Source organism: Ranitomeya variabilis, chromosome 3 (genome assembly GCF_051348905.1).
Source record: "Ranitomeya variabilis isolate aRanVar5 chromosome 3, aRanVar5.hap1, whole genome shotgun sequence".
Classification (NCBI taxonomy): Eukaryota; Metazoa; Chordata; class Amphibia; order Anura; family Dendrobatidae; genus Ranitomeya; species Ranitomeya variabilis.
The window spans coordinates 143364801-143385109 of NC_135234.1; positions in this window are offsets into that span (position 1 = coordinate 143364801).

A 20309-nucleotide genomic window follows, 5' to 3' on the forward strand; every position below is an offset into this window, starting at 1 on the left:
TGTACAGGAAATTTAATGTTATCATTTTAATACCTTATCTGGCCATGCAATGATCAGACACATCCTGTTTATTTCAAGAAGGAGGGTCTTTAACCCCTTCGCGACATGCGCCGTACTAGTACTGCGCTGCCGGCACTGCATTTGTGCCAGCCGCAGTACTAGTACGGTGCACCGATCACCGCGGTCTTGCGCTGAGCGCCGCAGTGATCGGGTGCGGGTGTCAGCTGTATATGACAGCTGACACCCCGCAGCAATGCCCACGATCAGCGCCAGCGCCGATCGCGGGCATTTAACCCCTCTGATGCCGCTGTCAGTAGTGACAGCGGCATAGAGGGGGATCGCGCAGGGACGGGGGCTCCCTGCGCTCTCCCACCGGAGCAACGCGATGAGATCGCATTGCTCCGGTGATCCGGAAGGAGTTCCCGGATCCAAGATGGCCACAGGACTCCTTCCGGGTCAATAAATCACCTGGCTAGCCGACGCCTGCTGAGAGCTGCTGAGAGCAGGCGCCGGAAAGTCAGCTACACTATGCACACTGTCAGATCAACGATCTGATCTAATACAGTGATGTCCCACCCTGGGACAATAGTAGAAAGTAAAAAAAAAAGAAATAGAATGTATAAAAAAAAAAAAATCCCCAAATAAAGAAAAAAATATATTTCCCAGTAAATCCATTTATTTATGTAAATAAAAAAAAAACAATAAAAGTACACATATTTGGTATCACCGCGTCCGTAACGACCCGCTCTATAAAACTATCCCACTAGTTAACCCCTTCAGTGAACACCGCAAAAAAAAAAAGGCAAAAAACAACCCTTTATTATCATACCGCCAAATAAAAAGTGGAATAACACGCGATCAAAAAGACGGATATAAATAACCATGGTACCGCTGAAAACATCTTGTCCCGCAAAAAAAAAGCCGCCATACAGCATCATCAGCGGAAAAATAAAAAAGTTATAGCTCTCAGAATAAAGCGATGCAAAAACAATTATTTGTTTATATAAAATAGTTTTTATTCTGTAAAAGCGCCAAAACATAAAAAAATTATATAAATGAGGTATCGCTGTAATCGTACTGACCTGAAGAATAAAGCTGCTTTATCAATTTTACCACACGTGTATAAACATCCCCCTAAAAGAATTTCAGGAATTGCTGGTTTTTGTTCATTCCGCCTCCCAAAAATCGGAATAAAAAGCGATAAAAAATTTCATGTGCCTGAAAATGTTACCAATAAAAATGTCAACTGGTCCCGCAAAAAACAAGATCTCACATGACTCTGTGGGCCAAAATATGGATAAATTATAGCTCTCAAAATGTGGTGATGCAAAAACTATTTTTTCCAATAAAAAGCATCTTTTAGTGTGTGACGGCTGCCAATCATAAAAATCCGCCAAAAAAATGCTATGAAAGTAAATAAAACCCCCCTTCATCACCCCCTTAGTGAAAAATAATAAAATTTTAAAAAATGTATTTATTTCCATTTTCCCATTGGGGTTAGGGTTAGGGTTTGGGCTAGGGTTAGGGTTGGGGTTAGGGCTAGGGTTAGGGCTGGGGTTAGGGTTGGGGTTAGGGTTTTAGTTAGAATTGGGGGGTTCCACTATTTAGGTACATCAGGGGCTCTCCAAACGCGACATGGCGTCCGATCTCAATTCCAGCCAATTCTGCTTTGAACAAGTAAAACAGTGCTCCTTCCCTTCCGAGCTCTGCCGTGCGCCCAAACAGTGGTTCCCCCTAAAATACAGGGTATCAGCGTACTCAGCACAAATTGGACAACAACTTTTGTGGTCCAATTTCTCCTGTTACCCTTAAGAAAAAAAATATGGGGGCTAAAATATCATTTTTGTGGAAACATTTTTTTTTTATTTTCACGGCTCTGCATTATAAACTGTAGTGAAACACTTGTTGGTTCAAAGTTCTCACAACACATCTAGATAAGTTCCTTGGGGGGTCTAGTTTCCAATATGCGGTCACTTGTGGGGGGTTTCTACTGTTTAGGTACATCAGGGACTCTGCAAATGCAACATGACGCCTGCAGACCAATCCATCTAAGTCTGCATTTCAAATGGCGCTCCTTCCCTTCCGAGCTCTGCCGTGCGCCCAAACAGTGGTTCCCCCCCATATATGGGGTATCAGCGTACTCAGCACAAATTGGACAACAACTTTTGTAGTCCAATTTCTCCTGTTACCCTTGGAAAAAAATATGGGGGCTAAAATATCATTTTCGTGGAAAAAAAATATTTTTTATTTTCACGGCTCTGCGTTATAAACTGTAGTGAAACACTTGTTGGTTCAAAGTTCTCACAACACATCTAGATAAGTTCCTTGGGTTGTCTAGTTTCCAATATGGGGTCACTTGTGGGGGGTTTCTACTGTTTAGGTACATCAGGGACTCTGCAAATGCAACATGACGCCTGCAGACCAATCCATCTAAGTCTGCATTTCAAACGGCGCTCCTTCCCTTCCGAGCTCTGCCGTGCACCCAAACAGTGGTTCCCCCCATATATGGGGTATCAGCGTACTCAGCACAAATTGGACAACAACTTTTGTGGTCCAATTTCTCCTGTTACCCTTGGACAAAAAAAATATGGGGGCTAAAATATCATTTTCGTGGAAAAAAAATATTTTTTATTTTCACGGCTCTGCATTATAAACTGTAGTGAAACACTTGTTGGTTCAAAGTTCTCACAACAGATCTAGATAAGTTCCTTGGGTTGTCTAGTTTCCAATATGGGGTCACTTGTGGGGGGTTTCTACTGTTAGGTACATCAGGGACTCTGCAAATGCAACATGACGCCTGCAGACCAATCCATCTAAGTCTGCATTTCAAACGGTACTCCTCCCTTCTGAACTCTGCCGTGCGCCCAAACAGTGGTTTCCCCCCATGTATGGGGTATCAGCGTACTCAGGACAAATTGGACAATAACTTTTGTGGTCCAATTTCTCCTGTTACCCTTGGGAAAAAAAAATTGCGGGCAAAAACATCATTTTGTGGAAAGAAAAAATGATTTTTTAATTTTCACGGCGCTACATTCTAAACTTTAGTGAAACAATTGGGGGTTAAAAGTGCTCACCACACATCTAGATAAGTTCCTTAGGGGGTCTTCTTTCCAAAATTGGGTCACTTGTGGGGGGATTGTACTGTTTAGGCACATCAGTGGCTCTCCAAACGCGACATGGGTTCCGATCTCAATTCCAGCCAATTTTGCATTGAAAAGTCAAACGGCGCTCCTTCCCTTCCGAGCTCTGCCATGCGCTCAAACAGTGGTTTATCCCCATATATGAAGTATCAGAGTACTCAGGATAAATTGCACAACAACCTTTGGGGTCCAATGTATCCTGTTACCCTTGGGAAAATAAAAAATTTGGGGTGAAAAAATCATTTTTTGTGAAAATTAATATGACATTTTTTTTACGGCTCTACATTATAAACTTCTGTGAAGCACTTGGAGATTCAAAGTGCTCACCACACATCTAGATAAGTTCCTTAGGGGGTCTACTTTCCAAAATGGTGTCACTTGTGGGGGTTTCCACTGTTTAGACACGTCAGGGGCTCTCCAATCGCGACATGGGTTCCGATCTCAATCCCAGCATATCTTGCATTGAAAAGTCAAATGGAGCTCCTTCCCTTCCGAGCTCTGCCATGTGCCCAAACATTGGTTTACCACAACATGTGGGGTATCGGCGTACTCAGGACAAATTGTACAATGACTTTTGTGGTCCAATTTCTTCTGTTACCCTTGGTAAGATAAAACAAATTGGATCTGAATTAAAAATTTTGTGAAAAAAAAGTTAAATGTTCCATTTTTTTTAAACATTCCAAAAATTCCTGTGAAGCACCTGAAGGGTTAATAACATTTTAATGTGGTTTTTAGTACCTTAAGGGGTGCAGTTTTTAGAATGGTGTCACTTTTGGGTATTTTCTGTCATATAGACCCCTCAAAGTCACTTCAAGTGTGAGGTGGTCCGTAAAAAAAATGGTTTTGCAAATTTTGTTGCAAAAATGAGAAATCGCTGGTCAACTTTTAGCCCTTATAACTCCTTAACAAAAAAAAATTATGTTTCCAAAATTGTGCTGATGTAAAGCAGACATGTGGGAAATGTTGTTAATTTTGGAGAACAAATAGTCAGAAAATGGCCCAAGAAGTAACATTAAAGCATGTTTATTCGAAAATTTAACTTGCATAAAAGCACATACATATCGCATGTGGAGAAGACATCATATCATTAAAAATATATAAATTGTGACTGTGTCCGTAGGGCAACCAATGCACCAGGTTCACAGATCGGGACACAAATGCAATAATAGTGTCAATTATATGTTGCGGCAATAGGTAACAACACACTCCATATATATATAGAGAATTAAATCTGATGCATGGTAAATAAAGTGAACACTACCGGTTTGTAAATATATTAACCAAATTAACATGCATACATGCCCCCTGAGGAAGCAGTTACACACAGACGCAAAACGCGCATTGGGGTACACATCCAGGATCCAGACGGGCTCACTTGAATACTTATGGGTAACTAGTTCTTACATTTCTACGCTTTATATGTTGTTAGGCATTCATGTATGCATGTTAATTGAACTCCCCATGTGACGACCAGCTGACAGCCCACAACAAGGCACTAGATCATATACTAATAGAACTCACCGCCTCTTTTGGTTGAAATAAAATTTGGTGGATCCTCAAAAAAGCATATTTTCCCATTACGAAGGAATGGGTCTCCTAGACTGGTAAAGCATATGCACTAAGTGCAAAAGAAGCCAAAAATTAGAGGAGGCATTCTTTGACAATCTTTATTTGTACTTAAAAACATACATTAAAGTTAAAAATGTAGCCAATAATGCTTGCAGTTGAGCCAAACAGATGTAAAGTGGTACCACCACAGGGCTGATAGTACTAAGAGTATAATGATATAGTAATAATCATACCGTGCAGTGTTCCCATATCCGTATAACAATTCCAAAGGGAAAGGAAAAGGACATTATTGATTTGTACAATCAACTTAAAGTCTATCAAACCATATTGGCGTGCCCATGTTGCGATAGCTAGAAGCACAAATCGGTAGCGACATATTAACACTGAACAAGGAGTAAAGCAAAACATAGAAGGGTTCAAACTTACTGATGTCCTGGTGGTGGTGCCACTACCCTTTGGCGCATTTTGGCAGAGTGCCTTCGTCAGGGGGTCACACTTGCAACTGCAGCGCGAGTCTCTCGCCTCAATACCCGGCACATTGCCACCAGTGGTTCGGACCAGAGCGTTCAGCTGCATAGAAATACATATAGCCACACACTCCGGTCCTGAGTAATGGTGCCAGTGCCGGGTACTGAAGCACAAGTTTCTTGCATTGCAGTTGCAAGTGTGACCCCAGCCTAAGTCTGATGGTATTGGCATTTTTGAAGTGTTTCTAACATTTGAGTAGAGCATGAGAGCTGTACATGGGAGGAGAGAGTGACTGATGTAGAGAGCAAAATGTGTAAAAGGCAACAGCTAGAAAATAAATGAAACAAAGATATGAAAAATACTTTATGAGCAAAATGTGTAAAAGGCAACAGCTAGAAAATAAATGAAACAAAGATATGAAAAATACTTTATGAAGTACAACTGAGCAAGAAGCATGTTTGCTAGATTATCTTGCATAGCTTACGTGACTCCTGCTTAACCGCCATGTTTAACTATGGATACAGTTGAACAGACATTGAACACGTGCATCCAGCAAATGTACTTTTTCTAGGCTAGACCTGAATATATTGTCAATTATCTGCTAAGATCTAATTCTAATTTGTCTTGTTAAAATTAATCAAATAACTAGAGACCAAAGCAGGCAATATTATAAAAGATAAACAAACACTGGCAAAAAAGACCATAAAAGATCATGTGATTGAGATAACATTGAACATTTAGAAAGACATAGAATCAATTAGAATATTTTCCCCTAAAAATGAAATCTTGCAATAACAAAGGGAAATGTTCACAATTGACAGGGGTAAGACAGCAAAATAATTGAGTATATTCTAAAAATGAAATCTTGCAAAGACAAGGGGAAAAGTTCACACTTGACAAGGGGTAGACATCAGCATCAATAAGTATATACCAGTTTAAAGAGAAGAGAGATGACTATAAGCTTCATACACATGTGCAACAAGCACATGCACATTTTTATCAAAATATGAATAGGAAATTAACCCAGATTGACTTCATAATATATCTAGTTTGCTTTTTTCCATGTTCATTATTTAAAATGTAACCAATGTTTGAATTTTTATTTCCTAAATGAATAGTACACATGAATCTTTGTCATAAAAATGTTCTTCTTTCTTTCAAAAATTGATCTCTCATTATCAAAATTCTCAATTCTAAGGTAAAGTCTGTATTCTGTGAAGAAAGATTCGGCCATTACTGAGATAGGGGATGTTACGTGCTATTGATAAGATTTTATCTAGATATAAGGGGGAGGATGGTGGAACTCTGCCTCTAGATCCTCCTTCCTCCTGTCTACATAGAATTGTAATGTTAAACTGGAGAAAATTCGTGGATGATATCTGCACTGCTGTTAAAAATTTGATCATGCAATTTTGAAAAAGAGATAATGGCTTATTTTACTCAATGCGTTTCGAAGTTGCTAGGACTTCTTCAGGAGCTGCTATACATATACAGTCACACTTCATACTGTTTAAATAGATACAGCATTTGAATCTGGCACCGAAAAGGGAAATCACATGTCAATCAATGTCAAAGTTCTGGAGTCCAACACATGATACACATGACAGTTTTAGCATAACACATAAAGACTTGTTCAACAATACAGAATAATTAATGTTCTAACTATATATTCTTAATTATAGGTGCACTAGAAGAAAACAGAACAAAAATATTTATAAATAATAAATAAAAAATAAAAAAGAGAGATTGGGGAACAAACTCAACACAGAAGAAGTGGCTTCGTTCCCTCATCTCTCTTTTTTATTTTTTATGTATTTTATTTATAATGATTTTAAAACGCGTTGAGTAAAATAAACCATCATCTCTATTTCAAAATTGTATGATCGAATTTTCAACAGCAGCGCAGATATCATCCATGAATTTTCTCCAGTTTAACATTATGACTTGGTCTCCAGTTTGACCAGTGGAGCTGCAGCAGCTGTCAACTCTGATGAGTTTCCATGCACCAGTGTTAAGATATATCAGGTGAGTGAAATCTGATCTTATATTACTTCCTATCCATTGGATAAGACCCTATTTGCACTACCCCTATGCGCATTTCGGCAGAGTGCCTTCGTCAGGGGGTCACACTTGCAACTGCAGCACGAGTCTCTCACCTCAATACCCGGCATTGCCACCAGTGGTTCAGACCGGAGCGTTCAGCTGCATAGAAATACATATAGCCACACACTCCGGTCCTGAATGAGGGCGCCAGTGCCGGGTACTGAAGCACAAGTTTCTTGCATTGCAGTTGCAAGTGTGACCCCAGCCTAAGTCTGATGGTATTGGCATTTTTGAAGTGTTTCTAACATTTGAGTAGAGCATGAGAGCTGTACATGGGAGGAGAGAGGGACTGATGTAGAGAGCAAAATGTGTAAAAGGCAACAGCTAGAAAATAAATGAAACAAAGATATGAAAAATACTTTATGAGCAAAATGTGTAAAAGGCAACAGCTAGAAAATAAATGAAACAAAGATATGAAAAATACTTTATGAAGTACAACTGAGCAAGAAGCATGTTTGCTAGATTATCTTGTATAGCTTACGTGACTCCTGCTTAACCGCCATGTTTAACTATGGATACAGTTGAACAGACATTGAACACGTGCATCCAGCAAATGTACTTTTTCTAGGCTAGACCTGAATATATTGTCAATTATCTGCTAAGATGTAATTCTAATTTAACTTGTTAAAATTAATCAAATAACTAGAGACCAAAGCAGGCAATACTATAAAAGATAAACAAACACTGGCAAAAAAGACCGTAAAAGATCATGTGATTGAGATAACATTGAACATTTAGAAAGACATAGAAACAATTAGAATATTTTCCCCTAAAAATGAAATCTTGCAATAACAAAGGGAAATGTTCACAATTGACAGGGGTAAGACAGCAAAGTAATTGAGTATGTTCTAAAAATGAAATCTTGCAAAGACAAGGGGAAAAGTTCACACTTGACAAGGGGTAGACATCAGCATCAATAAGTATATACCAGTTTAAAGAGTATAAAGATGACTATAAGCTTCATACACATGTGCAACAAGCACATGCACATTTTTATCAAAATATGAATAGGAAATTAACCCAGATTGACTTCATAATATATCTAGTTTGCTTTTTTCCATGTTCATTATTTAAAATGTAACCAATGTTTGAATTTTTATTTCCTAAATGAATAGTACACATGAATCTTTGTCATAAAAAATGTTCTTCTTTCTTTCAAAAATTGATCTCTCATTATCAAAATTCTCAATTCTAAGGTAAAGTCTGTATTCTGTGAAGAAAGATTCGGCCATTACTGAGATCGGGGATGTTACGTGCTATTGATAAGATTTTATCTAGATATAAGGGGGAGGATGGTGGAACTCTGCCTCTAGATCCTCCTTCCTCCTGTCTACATAGAATTGTAATGTTAAACTGGAGAAAATTCGTGGATGATATCTGCCCTGCTGTTAAAAATTTGATCATGCAATTTTGAAAAAGAGATAATGGCTTATTTTACTCAATGCGTTTCGAAGTCGCTAGGACTTCTTCAGGAGCTGCTATACATATACAGTCACACTTCATACTGTTTAAATAGATACAGCATTTGAATCTGGCACCGAAAAGGGAAATCACATGTCAATCAATGTGAAAGTTCTGGAGTCCAACACATGATACACATGACAGTTTTAGCATAACACATAAAGACTTGTTCAACAATACAGAATAATTAATGTTCTAACTATATATTCTTAATTATAGGTGCACTAGAAGAAAACAGAACAAAAAATATTTATAAAGAATAAATAAAAAATAAAAAAAGAGAGATGGGGGAACAAACCCACCACAGAAGAAGTGGCTTTCTTCCCTCGTCTCTCTTTTTTATTTTTTATTTATTATATTTATAGCGATTTCGAAACACATTGAGTAAAATAAACCATCATCTCTATTTCAAAATTGTATGATTTAATTTTCAACAGCAGCGCAGATATCATCCATGAATTTTCTCCAGTTTAACATTATGACTTGGTCTCCGGTTTGACCTGTGGAGTTGCAGCAGCTGTCAACTCTGACGAGTTTCCATAAGCCAGTGTAAAGATATATCAGGTGAGTGAAATCTGATCTTATATTACTTCCTATCCATCGGATAAGACCCTATTTGCGCTTCTTTCTCCTATAGTATTACTTATTACATAGAATTGTTTCATAGCAACTGACATCTCCTATCTCAGTAATGGGAAAGTCTATATTCATTGAATACAGATTTTACCTAAGAATTGAGATTTTGATAATAACTGATTAATTCTGACAGAAAAAGAAGCATGTTCATTATTTCCAGGTGTACTTTTGATTTATGCAAAAAAAATAAAAGAATGGTTGCTTTTTAACAATCATTAATTTATGTATTTTGTGTAGGAAAGAATTTTGCAGAACAAATAATTTTTGGGGATAAAATTTGAAACATTACATCAAAATGATTCCACATCTAAGCCCATAACAAATTATATTTTTATTCCACATGCTAATACTGTCAATATTTTATAATTATTTTTATTTCCTTTTTTGTGCCATGTTCTGTTGCTCTTTCTTCTGACATTCTTCAAACAAGTTTTAATATCTCAAGAGCTTTCCTTCACTGATACAGCTAGTGTCACCAAAGATCAAACAACAGCTACTCATTACTAATGCATCAAATGCACTGTCTTAGGAAACTACAGTGTCCAGACAGCACTGTTTTCACAGCAACTTTCATATTCTAGCCAGCATTCAACAAATTTTAGAAGACAAGTATTCTCACGGGGGTTTGGAATGAATTTTTTTTTTAATTATAATACAGTGTAATTCCTCCCATCATCGTGTGTTATATGAAAGATATATATACATATACATATACATATATATATATATATATATATATATATATATATATATATATATATGTAGCAAAGAAAAAGGAAATAAACATATTTTTTCCACACATTACTTTACTAGTGATGAGCAAATATTCTCGTTACTCGAGATTTCCTGAGCATGCTCGGGTGACCTCTGAGTAATTTTTAGTGCTCGGAGATATAGTTTTCCTCACCTCATCTGAATGATTTACATCTTTTAGCCAGCTTGATTACATGTGGGGATTCTGTAGCAACCAGGCAACCCTCACATGTACTTATGCTGGCTAACAGATGTAAATCATTCAGCTGCGGCGATGAAAACTAAATCTCCGAGCACTAAAAAATACTCGGAGGACACCCGAGCGTGCTCGAGAAATCTAGAGTAACGAGTATATTCTCTCATCACTATACTTTACCCTTAAACTCTCATATTTTTCTTGCTGACATTGTTTTTGCCAAGTTGCTTTCCATGCTTAACCCCTTTCTGACATCTGACGTACTATCCCGTCGAGGTGGGGTGGGCCCGTATGACCACCGATGGGATAGTACGTCATACGCGATCGGCCGCCCAACCTATAAAACTGTCCCACTAGTTAACCCCTTCAGTAAACACCGTGAGAAAAAAAAAAAACGAGGCAAAAAACAACGCTTTATTACCACACCGCCAAACAAAAAGTGGAATAACACGCGATCAAAAAGACAGATATAAATAACCATGGTACCGCTGAAAACGTCATCTTGTCCTGCAAAAAATGAGCTGCCATACAGCATCATCAGCAAAAAAATAAAAAAGTTATAGTCCTGAGAATAAAGCGATACCAAAATAATTATTTTTTCTATAAAATAGCTTTTATCGTATAAAAGTGCCAAAACATAAAAAAATGATATAAATGAGGCATCGCTGTAATCAATTTTTTTTTTAATTCTAGTGATCATTTACAGTTAACATATACTCTCTATTAGCTATGACATGCTTGCCTAAAGCTGTACCTCCCGATTCTGGTGATGCTTGCTGCCTCAGGCCTATATGAAGACTTCATCTGGATACAACTTGTACACATACATAGAAGTGGCGAAATCAACTAAGATTCCAGCATTGGGACTGCCCTATATTATGAAATTATTTATATTCACTATCTGCGGATATATATATTTTTTTGCCTTTATAGTATTTATTTTATATTTTAATTAGCATTTGCATTGCTATTTATATCTATCTTATTTGTGCATATGGCCGATGTTCACCTGTTATTGCTCCAGCTTTTGTTGTGTATGTGTATGGTGGCGGCCAGGCGCCGGTCGCCCCATGGACTGAACTATGTTGGTAGCTTTACGGATGTAACATCGATGCTGTATCAGTGACCATTCATATGTATTCGCACGGGCTTGCCTTTTTGCTGTATCGTTGTTTGGACACTTTAATTTATGGTATATATGTTGTCTTATTATAACATCGTTTGGCATATGCGCACTGGCCGTTTTTTGCTGCTATTATTGCTGAATTGTTTTAAAGGTCCTCCTACCTGTACTGTTATATGGGGTCTTCTTATAGGCCTCTCCAACTTAAGATATGATTATGTGCATGAGGTCTTTCTATATTTTGCGATACTCCAGTGCACGCCTACTATGCCGGGTTACTTTGTAGGCGCATGCGCGCCTGGCCGCTTTAGCCTGTCAGTCACTGCGCCTTTGTTTTGTGTTCTCACGTGCTCTGTCATCTGGTGGTGGTTGGCGCCGCCCACCCCATGTGACTCTGACGTGGGGATAATGAGGCATCGGCGCGTGTTCTGTCTAGCTGGGGATGGCTTGTGCGCTTGCGCTATGTTAGCGCTTTACATTGGACACTGATATATCAGGTGTCCGTACTTACCGGATATAAAAGGGAGGGATTGGCCACTATTGAAACCACACCCCCTTGAAGAAGGTGGAACAGCACCGAAACGTGCGTTGGGGAGTGAGATCCGGGACGCTCGCTACAATCCACATGGGTAATTAATTTCAGCTATTGTTACTATGTTAGTCACTGTGGGTTACATTGCTTCCGTTATTGCCAGTCTGGCTTGTTTGGGCTCAGCCCTCTGCCTTTTTTAGGCATGGTCATTTTCTGAGTTCAGTGAAGCAGCAGGCAGAGTTCACTTGGGAGCCTCATCATTGTATGATTCATAGCCTGTTTTCATCCCATGGGCCAGCCATATATATATACGGTTGCATTATTAACTATATTCCCACAAGTAGGCACCTTTTACTTTATTGCTCTATTCCATCTACTCATTCATGTAGCTGGCGATACCGGTACTCACTAACTTATTGGAGTTTGTCACGTACCTTACATTTCCTGATTGCTTTGTGTTTTATATGTACGTGTATATTATACACTGTTTTTATTCGTATGTATCTTCACCTTTTGATATTTAATAAAGTTACTGATTAATTATATATATGAGAGCATTAGACTCTTTTGTCCTCCCTTTTTTTCTACTACTAGCTTGAGTCGTTTTTGCTCACTCTCATGCAATTTAGCATGCATTCGCGAGTATACGCATGGTAAAAGTTACCAGACTAATATGTCTTTGGGGCTATTTTTCAAATTGATGTTTTCTGTGTTTCTCACAGCTTCCAGCTCCAAAACAGCTATGGATTACAAAGCACGTGAGCAATCATGGCTTTTACGTATAAATGAAGTGTTCTGTGACAATCCCAAATCAGTGGCAGCAGATGACGGCAGGGATATACATGAAGTAATTAAGAAATTTAAAGATCTATTACATAGACGTACACGGATCTGGTGGAATCGCGCATTCTTAAATAAATATATTGAAACAGGCCTTACGCCGAGGGGTCTGAGAGTTCAGGTGTTCCCATCATTTGAGGTGGAGGATATAGTTTTTAAGCAAAAATGGGAAGAGCATGCTACCACATGCTCGAAGGGCTTTATGGAGCTACTAGCCCAACTTAATACAGATACTATAGAGTCTCTGGATAGAGAAATTGAGATTGTGCAAAATACGTTGAAGCGTGATTTATCTGAAATAGAATTACAAGGACTCAATAGTGAAATCGATAAAGAATTTCAGAGATGGGAAAAAGAGATATGTGCCACCAAGACTGCTAAGTTTCAGCGGGATGTTGGAGACAAGCAGTCTAATACAGTATTCAGATGGAATCGAAAATCACGTCAATATAAGAGGGGATCAAGGAGGAGATCTGTATCGGCATCTATGACGTCTCATGCATCTAGTGAGGAATCATCCAAATCGCATCTAAAGACCATTGAGCCTCATAGGATGTTTCCCACTAAAGATAATCAAGTGGCCAAACGTAAAGTTGGATATTCCAACAAACAAGATAAAAAATACAAAACTAACCAACTCGAGGTAATTAATTTATCTCAACATGTTCTCACTCATGCTCAACTGGAGGTTCTCTCCAAAGGCTTAACGTTTTCTCCAACTAACAATTTTGATTCCTTTACAGCTATAAAAGACTTATTTTTATTTTCAAGAAAACTAATTCTCAAAAAACTACATAATAAAGAAATTTGTGGGCAATCGAATAACGAACAAGCAGAAATAGAAGCCCTTAGAGCCTTGGAGGAACTTTTAGTTGAGCAAGATCTACCAGCCACAGGTATGTTCCCTCGGTCTGCTTATCCACGGTCCACCCGCTTTCCCCCCTTGTCGGCTTGCCCAGCTGTTGATATTTTTACTAGGCTGGTGATGGAAGATTTCCAGCAGTTGCCTACAATACGGAAAACAGATAATCTAACAGCTCGACAGCGGATAGCCCTAAAAGATCTTAGGAGCTATAAGGATATTGTCATTAAACCAGCCGACAAGGGGGGAAACATAGTAATATGGCCGCAATGGATGTATGAAAAGGAAGCCTACAGGCAGTTAAGAGACAAGAAAACATATGTCCGTCTTGACCATAATCCCATAGTGTCTTTCTCTGCTGAATTGGAGTTGATTTTACAGCGGGCCTGTGATGAGGGTATTATTCCCAAAAAAGTCTTGGATGGTCTACTTATCAAAGCTCCAAAAATTCCGACTATATATTTTACACCAAAGATTCACAAAGATTCACAGATCCCGCCCGGACGGCCAATTGTGTCCGGTCTGGGTGGACTCTGTGAACCTATCTGTAAATTTATCGACTATTATCTCAAGCCGCTTGTGGAATCACTACCATCGTATGCACGTGATACAAAGGATGTGTTATCCAGAATAGATGGTATGTCCCTGGATGGGGAGATGTTACTCGTAACTGTTGATGTAGAGTCGCTGTATACGTGCATCCGACACTGTGATGGTCTCAGGGCATGTCGCTTCTATCTTCTTAGCAGCAACTGGGATGGCCCGATGTGTGAATTTATTCTGGAGCTGCTTCAATATATCCTGACCCATAACTTTTTCGTCTTTCGTGATGTTTTCTACTTACAGCGATGCGGCACTGCCATGGGGGCGGCCTGTGCGCCCTCTTTCGCCAACCTCTTCCTGGGATACTGGGAGAGGGAGGTGTTTCGGGGGAGAGGGCGCCCAGGCTGCGGACCATGTGCAGTGCTGGCTACGCTATATAGACGACATTTTTATCGTATGGCAGGGTAGCGAGCAGCAGCTATCGCACTTTATGGAGGATTTGAACTCTAATCCATTCAACATAAAACTGACATATAAGTGCAGTAAAACCGAGGTGGACTTCCTAGATGTGAAAATATTGGTGGATGAACATCTCCATTTACAGACTGATGTATATCGGAAGCCCACTTCGGTCAATGCACTATTGCATGCCAGCTCAAGCCATCCAGCAGCCACCATCAGGGCCATCCCAGTTGGCCAATTTCTTAGAATGAGGCGCATTTGCTCTTCTGAGGAGAGATTTGAGACCCAGGCGATTGACCTCCATGATCGGTTTCGGATGCGCGGATACAGCGAACGCTGCATCAAGCAGGGATATCAACGGGCTAAAAAAAGTAACCGTTCTGCATTGTTACATGGACAGCCGAAAAATAAGAAAGATAATGATCAAGTTAGATTTATATCTACTTTTAACGGTCAGTGGATGCAGATGAGGGATTGCCTCAGGCGCCATTGGGGTGTCCTTCAGACGGACCCCATCCTATCAAAATATCTACCCAGAAACCCATTAATGACGGCTCGGAGGAGCCAAAATCTGGGTGATATGTTGGTTGACAGCCATGACGTGCCGCACATCGAAAGTCCATTCAATTCGCGAGGACCTCCACAGGGTTGTTTCCCCTGTGGTAGATGTATATCATGTAAAAATATTTTGAGAACGACTGTCTTCACCTCATCTGATGGGACACGGAACTTTAATATCAGGCAATACATCACCTGTACAACTACCCAGGTGATCTATTATGCCACATGTGGCTGTCAAAAAATATATATAGGCCTGACATCACGGCAACTAAAAACACGCACCCGTGAGCATGTGCGGGACATACTTGCATCAGCTTCAGTCACGGATTTAACTCTATTAAAAACGATCCCCAGACATTTCAAGTGTTTCCACCAAAGTGATCCGAGGTCCTTTATGGTCAGGGGCATCCAGCATGTTCAACTGGGGATCCGTGGTGGGGACATTAAACGTTTGCTTGCCCAGAAAGAATGTAGATGGATTACTATTCTGGGCACAATGTCCCCCCACGGTCTTAATGAGTCCCAGGGATTTGCTTCCTTCCTCTGATCTGAAGTGAGTATTTGCTATCCTTTGTGTCTTTATCAGCTGTCGTCTACTGCTGCTATCTGATTTTTAATGGTTTCTTTGTTTTTAATCTTGGCACTAATTTTTTGTATTTTTTAATTCTAGTGATCATTTACAGTTAACATATACTCTCTATTAGCTATGACATGCTTGCCTAAAGCTGTACCTCCCGATTCTGGTGATGCTTGCTGCCTCAGGCCTATATGAAGACTTCATCTGGATACAACTTGTACACATACATAGAAGTGGCGAAATCAACTAAGATTCCAGCATTGGGACTGCCCTATATTATGAAATTATTTATATTCACTATCTGCGGATATATATATTTTTTTGCCTTTATAGTATTTATTTTATATTTTAATTAGTATTTGCATTGCTATTTATATCTATCTTATTTGTGCATATGGCCGATGTTCACCTGTTATTGCTCCAGCTTTTGTTGTGGTGTATGGTGGCGGCCAGGCGCCGGTCGCCCCATGGACTGAACTATGTTGGTAGCTTTACGGATGTAACATCGATGCTGTATCAGTGACCATTCATATGTATTCGCACGGGCTTGCCTTTTTGCTGTATCGTTGTTTGGACACTTTAATTTATGGTATATATGTTGTCTTATTATAACATCGTTTGGCATATGCGCACTGGCCGTTTTTTGCTGCTATTATTGCTGAATTGTTTTAAAGGTCCTCCTACCTGTACTGTTATATGGGGTCTTCTTATAGGCCTCTCCAACTTAAGATATGATTATGTGCATGAGGTCTTTCTATATTTTGCGATACTCCAGTGCACGCCTACTATGCCGGGTTACTTTGTAGGCGCATGCGCGCCTGGCCGCTTTAGCCTGTCAGTCACTGCGCCTTTGTTTTGTGTCCTCACGTGCTCTGTCATCTGGTGGTGGTTGGCGCCGCCCACCCCATGTGACTCTGACGTGGGGATAATGAGGCATCGGCGCGTGTTCTGTCTAGCTGGGGATGGCTTGTGCGCTTGCGCTATGTTAGCGCTTTACATTGGACACTGATATATCAGGTGTCCGTACTTACCGGATATAAAAGGGAGGGATTGGCCACTATTGAAACCACACCCCCTTGAAGAAGGTGGAACAGCACCGAAACGTGCGTTGGGGAGTGAGATCCGGGACGCTCGCTACAATCCACATGGGTAATTAATTTCAGCTATTGTTACTATGTTAGTCACTGTGGGTTACATTGCTTCCGTTATTGCCAGTCTGGCTTGTTTGGGCTCAGCCCTCTGCCTTTTTTAGGCATGGTCATTTTCTGAGTTCAGTGAAGCAGCAGGCAGAGTTCACTTGGGAGCCTCATCATTGTATGATTCATAGCCTGTTTTCATCCCATGGGCCAGCCATATATATATACGGTTGCATTATTAACTATATTCCCACAAGTAGGCACCTTTTACTTTATTGCTCTATTCCATCTACTCATTCATGTAGCTGGCGATACCGGTACTCACTAACTTATTGGAGTTTGTCACGTACCTTACATTTCCTGATTGCTTTGTGTTTTATATGTACGTGTATATTATACACTGTTTTTATTCGTATGTATCTTCACCTTTTGATATTTAATAAAGTTACTGATTAATTATATATATGAGAGCATTAGACTCTTTTGTCCTCCCTTTTTTTCTATCGCTGTAATCATACTGACCCGAAGAATAAAACTGCTTTATCAATTTTACCAAACGCGGAACGGTATAAACGCCTCCCCCAAAAGAAATTCATGAGTAACTGGTTTTTGATCATTCTGCCTCACAAAAATCGGAATAAAAAGCGATAAAAAAATGTCATGTGCCCGAACATGTTACCAATAAAAACGTCAACTCGTCCCGCAAAAAACAAGACCTCACATGACTCTGTGGACTCAAATATGGAAAATTTAAAGCTTTCAAAATGTGGTAACGGAAAAAATATTTTTTGCAATAAAAAGCGTCTTTCAGTGTGTGACGGCTGCCAATCATAAAAATCCACTAAATAGCACGCTATAAAAGTAAATCAAACCCCCCTTCATCACCCCCTTAGTTAGGGAAAAATAAAAAAATAAAAAAAATGTATTTATTTCCATTTTCCCATTAGGGTTAGGGCTAGGGATACGGTTAGGGCTAGGGTTAGGGTTAGGACTAGGGTTAGGGCTAGGGTTATTGCTAGGGTTAGGGCTAGGGTTAGGGCTAGGGTTATTGCTAGGGTTAGGGCTAAGGTTATTGCTAGGGTTAGGGCTAGGGTTATTGCTAGGGCTAGGGTTAGAGCTAAGGTTATTGCTAGGGTTAGGGCTAGGGTTAGGGCTAGGGTTAGGGTTATTGCTAGGGTTAGGGCTAGGGTTAGGGCTAGGGTTAGGGCTAGGGTTAAGGCTACAGGTAGGGTTGGGGCTAAAGTTAGGGTTAGGGTTTGGATTACATTTACGGTTGGGAATAGGGTTGGGATTAGGGTTAGGTGTGTGTCAGGGTTAGGGGTGTGGTTAGGGTTACCGTTTGGATTAGGGTAAGGGGTGTGTTTGGATTAGGGTTTCAGTTATAATTGGGGAGTTTCCACTGTTTAGGCACATCAGGGGCTCTCCAAACGAGACATGGCATCCGATCTCAATTCCAGACAATTCTGAGTTGAAAAAGTAAAACAGTGCTCCTTCCCTTCAGAGCTCTCCCGTGTACCCAAACAGGGGTTTACCCCAACATATGGGGTATCGGTGTACTCAGGACAAATTTGACAACATCTTTTGGGGTCCAATTTCTCCTGTTACCCTTGGGAAAATACAAAAGTGGGGGCTAAAAAATAAGTTTTGTGGGAAAATTTTTTTTTTTTTTTTCACGGCTCTGCGTTGTAAACTGTAGTGAAACACGTGGGGGTTCAAAGTTTTCACAACACATCTAGATAAGTTCCTTGGGAGGTCTAATTTCCAATATGGGGTCACTTGTGGGGGGTTTCTACTGTTTAGGTACATCAGGGGCTCTGCAAATGCAACGTGACGCCTGCAGACCAATCCATCTAAGTCTGCATTCCAAACGGCGCTCCTTCCCTTCCGAGCTCTGCCATGCGCCGAAACAGTGGTTTACCCCCACATATGGGGTATCAGCGTACACAGGACAAATTGGACAACAACTTTTGTGGTCCAATTTATCCTGTTACCCTTGTGAAAATACAACACTAGGGGCTAAAAAAATCATTTTTGTGAAAAAAAAATATTTTTTATTTTCACGGCTCTGCGTTATAAACTGTAGTGAAACATTTAGGGGTTCAAAGTTCTCACAACACATCTAGATATGTTCCTTAGGAGGTCTAGTTTCCAATTTGGGGTCACTTGTGGGGGGTTTCTACTGTTTGGGTACATCAGGGGCTCTGCAAATGCAATGTGACGCCTGCAGACCAATCCATTTAAGTCTGCATTCCAAATGGTGCTCCTTCTTTTCCGAGCTCTGTCATGCGCCCAAACAGTGGTTCCCCCCCACATATGGGGTATCATCGTACTCAGGACAAATTGGACAACAACTTTTGGGGTCCAATTTATTATGATACCCTTGTAAAAATACAAAGCTGGGGGCTAAAAAATCATTTCTGTGAAAAAAAAGAGGAATTTTTATTTTCACGGCTCTGCGTTATAACTGTAGTGAAACACTTGGGGGTTCAAAGCTCTCAAAACACATCTAGATAAGTTCCTTAGGGGGTCTACTTTCCAAAATGGTGGCACTTGTGTGGGGGTTTAATGTTTAGGCACATCAGGGGCTCTCCAAACGCAACATGGCGTCCCATCTTAATTCCAGTCAATTTTGCATTAAAAAGTAAAATAGCGCTCCTTCCCTTCCGAGCTCTGCTATGCGCCCAAACAGGGGTTTACCCCCACATATGGGGTATCGTCATACTCAGGACAAATTGCACAACTTTTGTGGTCTAATTTCTTTTCTTACCCTTGGGAAAATAAAAAAATGGGGGCGAACAGATCATTTTTGTGAACAAATATGATTTTTTATTTTTACGGCTCTGCATTATAAACTTCTGTGAAGCACTTGCTGGGTCAAAGTGCTCAACACACATCTAGATAAGTTCCTTAAGGGGTCTACTTTCCAAAATGGTGTCACTTGTGTGGGGTTTCAATGTTTCGGCACATCAGGGGCTCTCCAAACGCAACATGGCGTCCCATGTCAATTCCAGTCAATTTTGCATTGAAAAGTCAAATGGCGCTCCTTTCCTTCCGAGCTCTGCCATGCGCCCAAACAGTGGTTTACCCCCACATATGGGGTATTAGCGTACTCAGGACAAATTGTACAACAACTTTTGCGGTCCATTTTCTCCTGTTACCCTTGGTAAAATAAAACAAATTGGAGCTGAAATAAATTTTGTGTAAATAAAAATGAACATTTAACTTTTTTTCAAACATTCCAAAAATTCCTGTGAAACACCTGAAGGGTTAATAAATTTCTTGAATGTGGTTTTGAGCACCTTGAGGGGTGCAGTTTTTAGAATGGTGTCACACTTGGGTATTTTCTG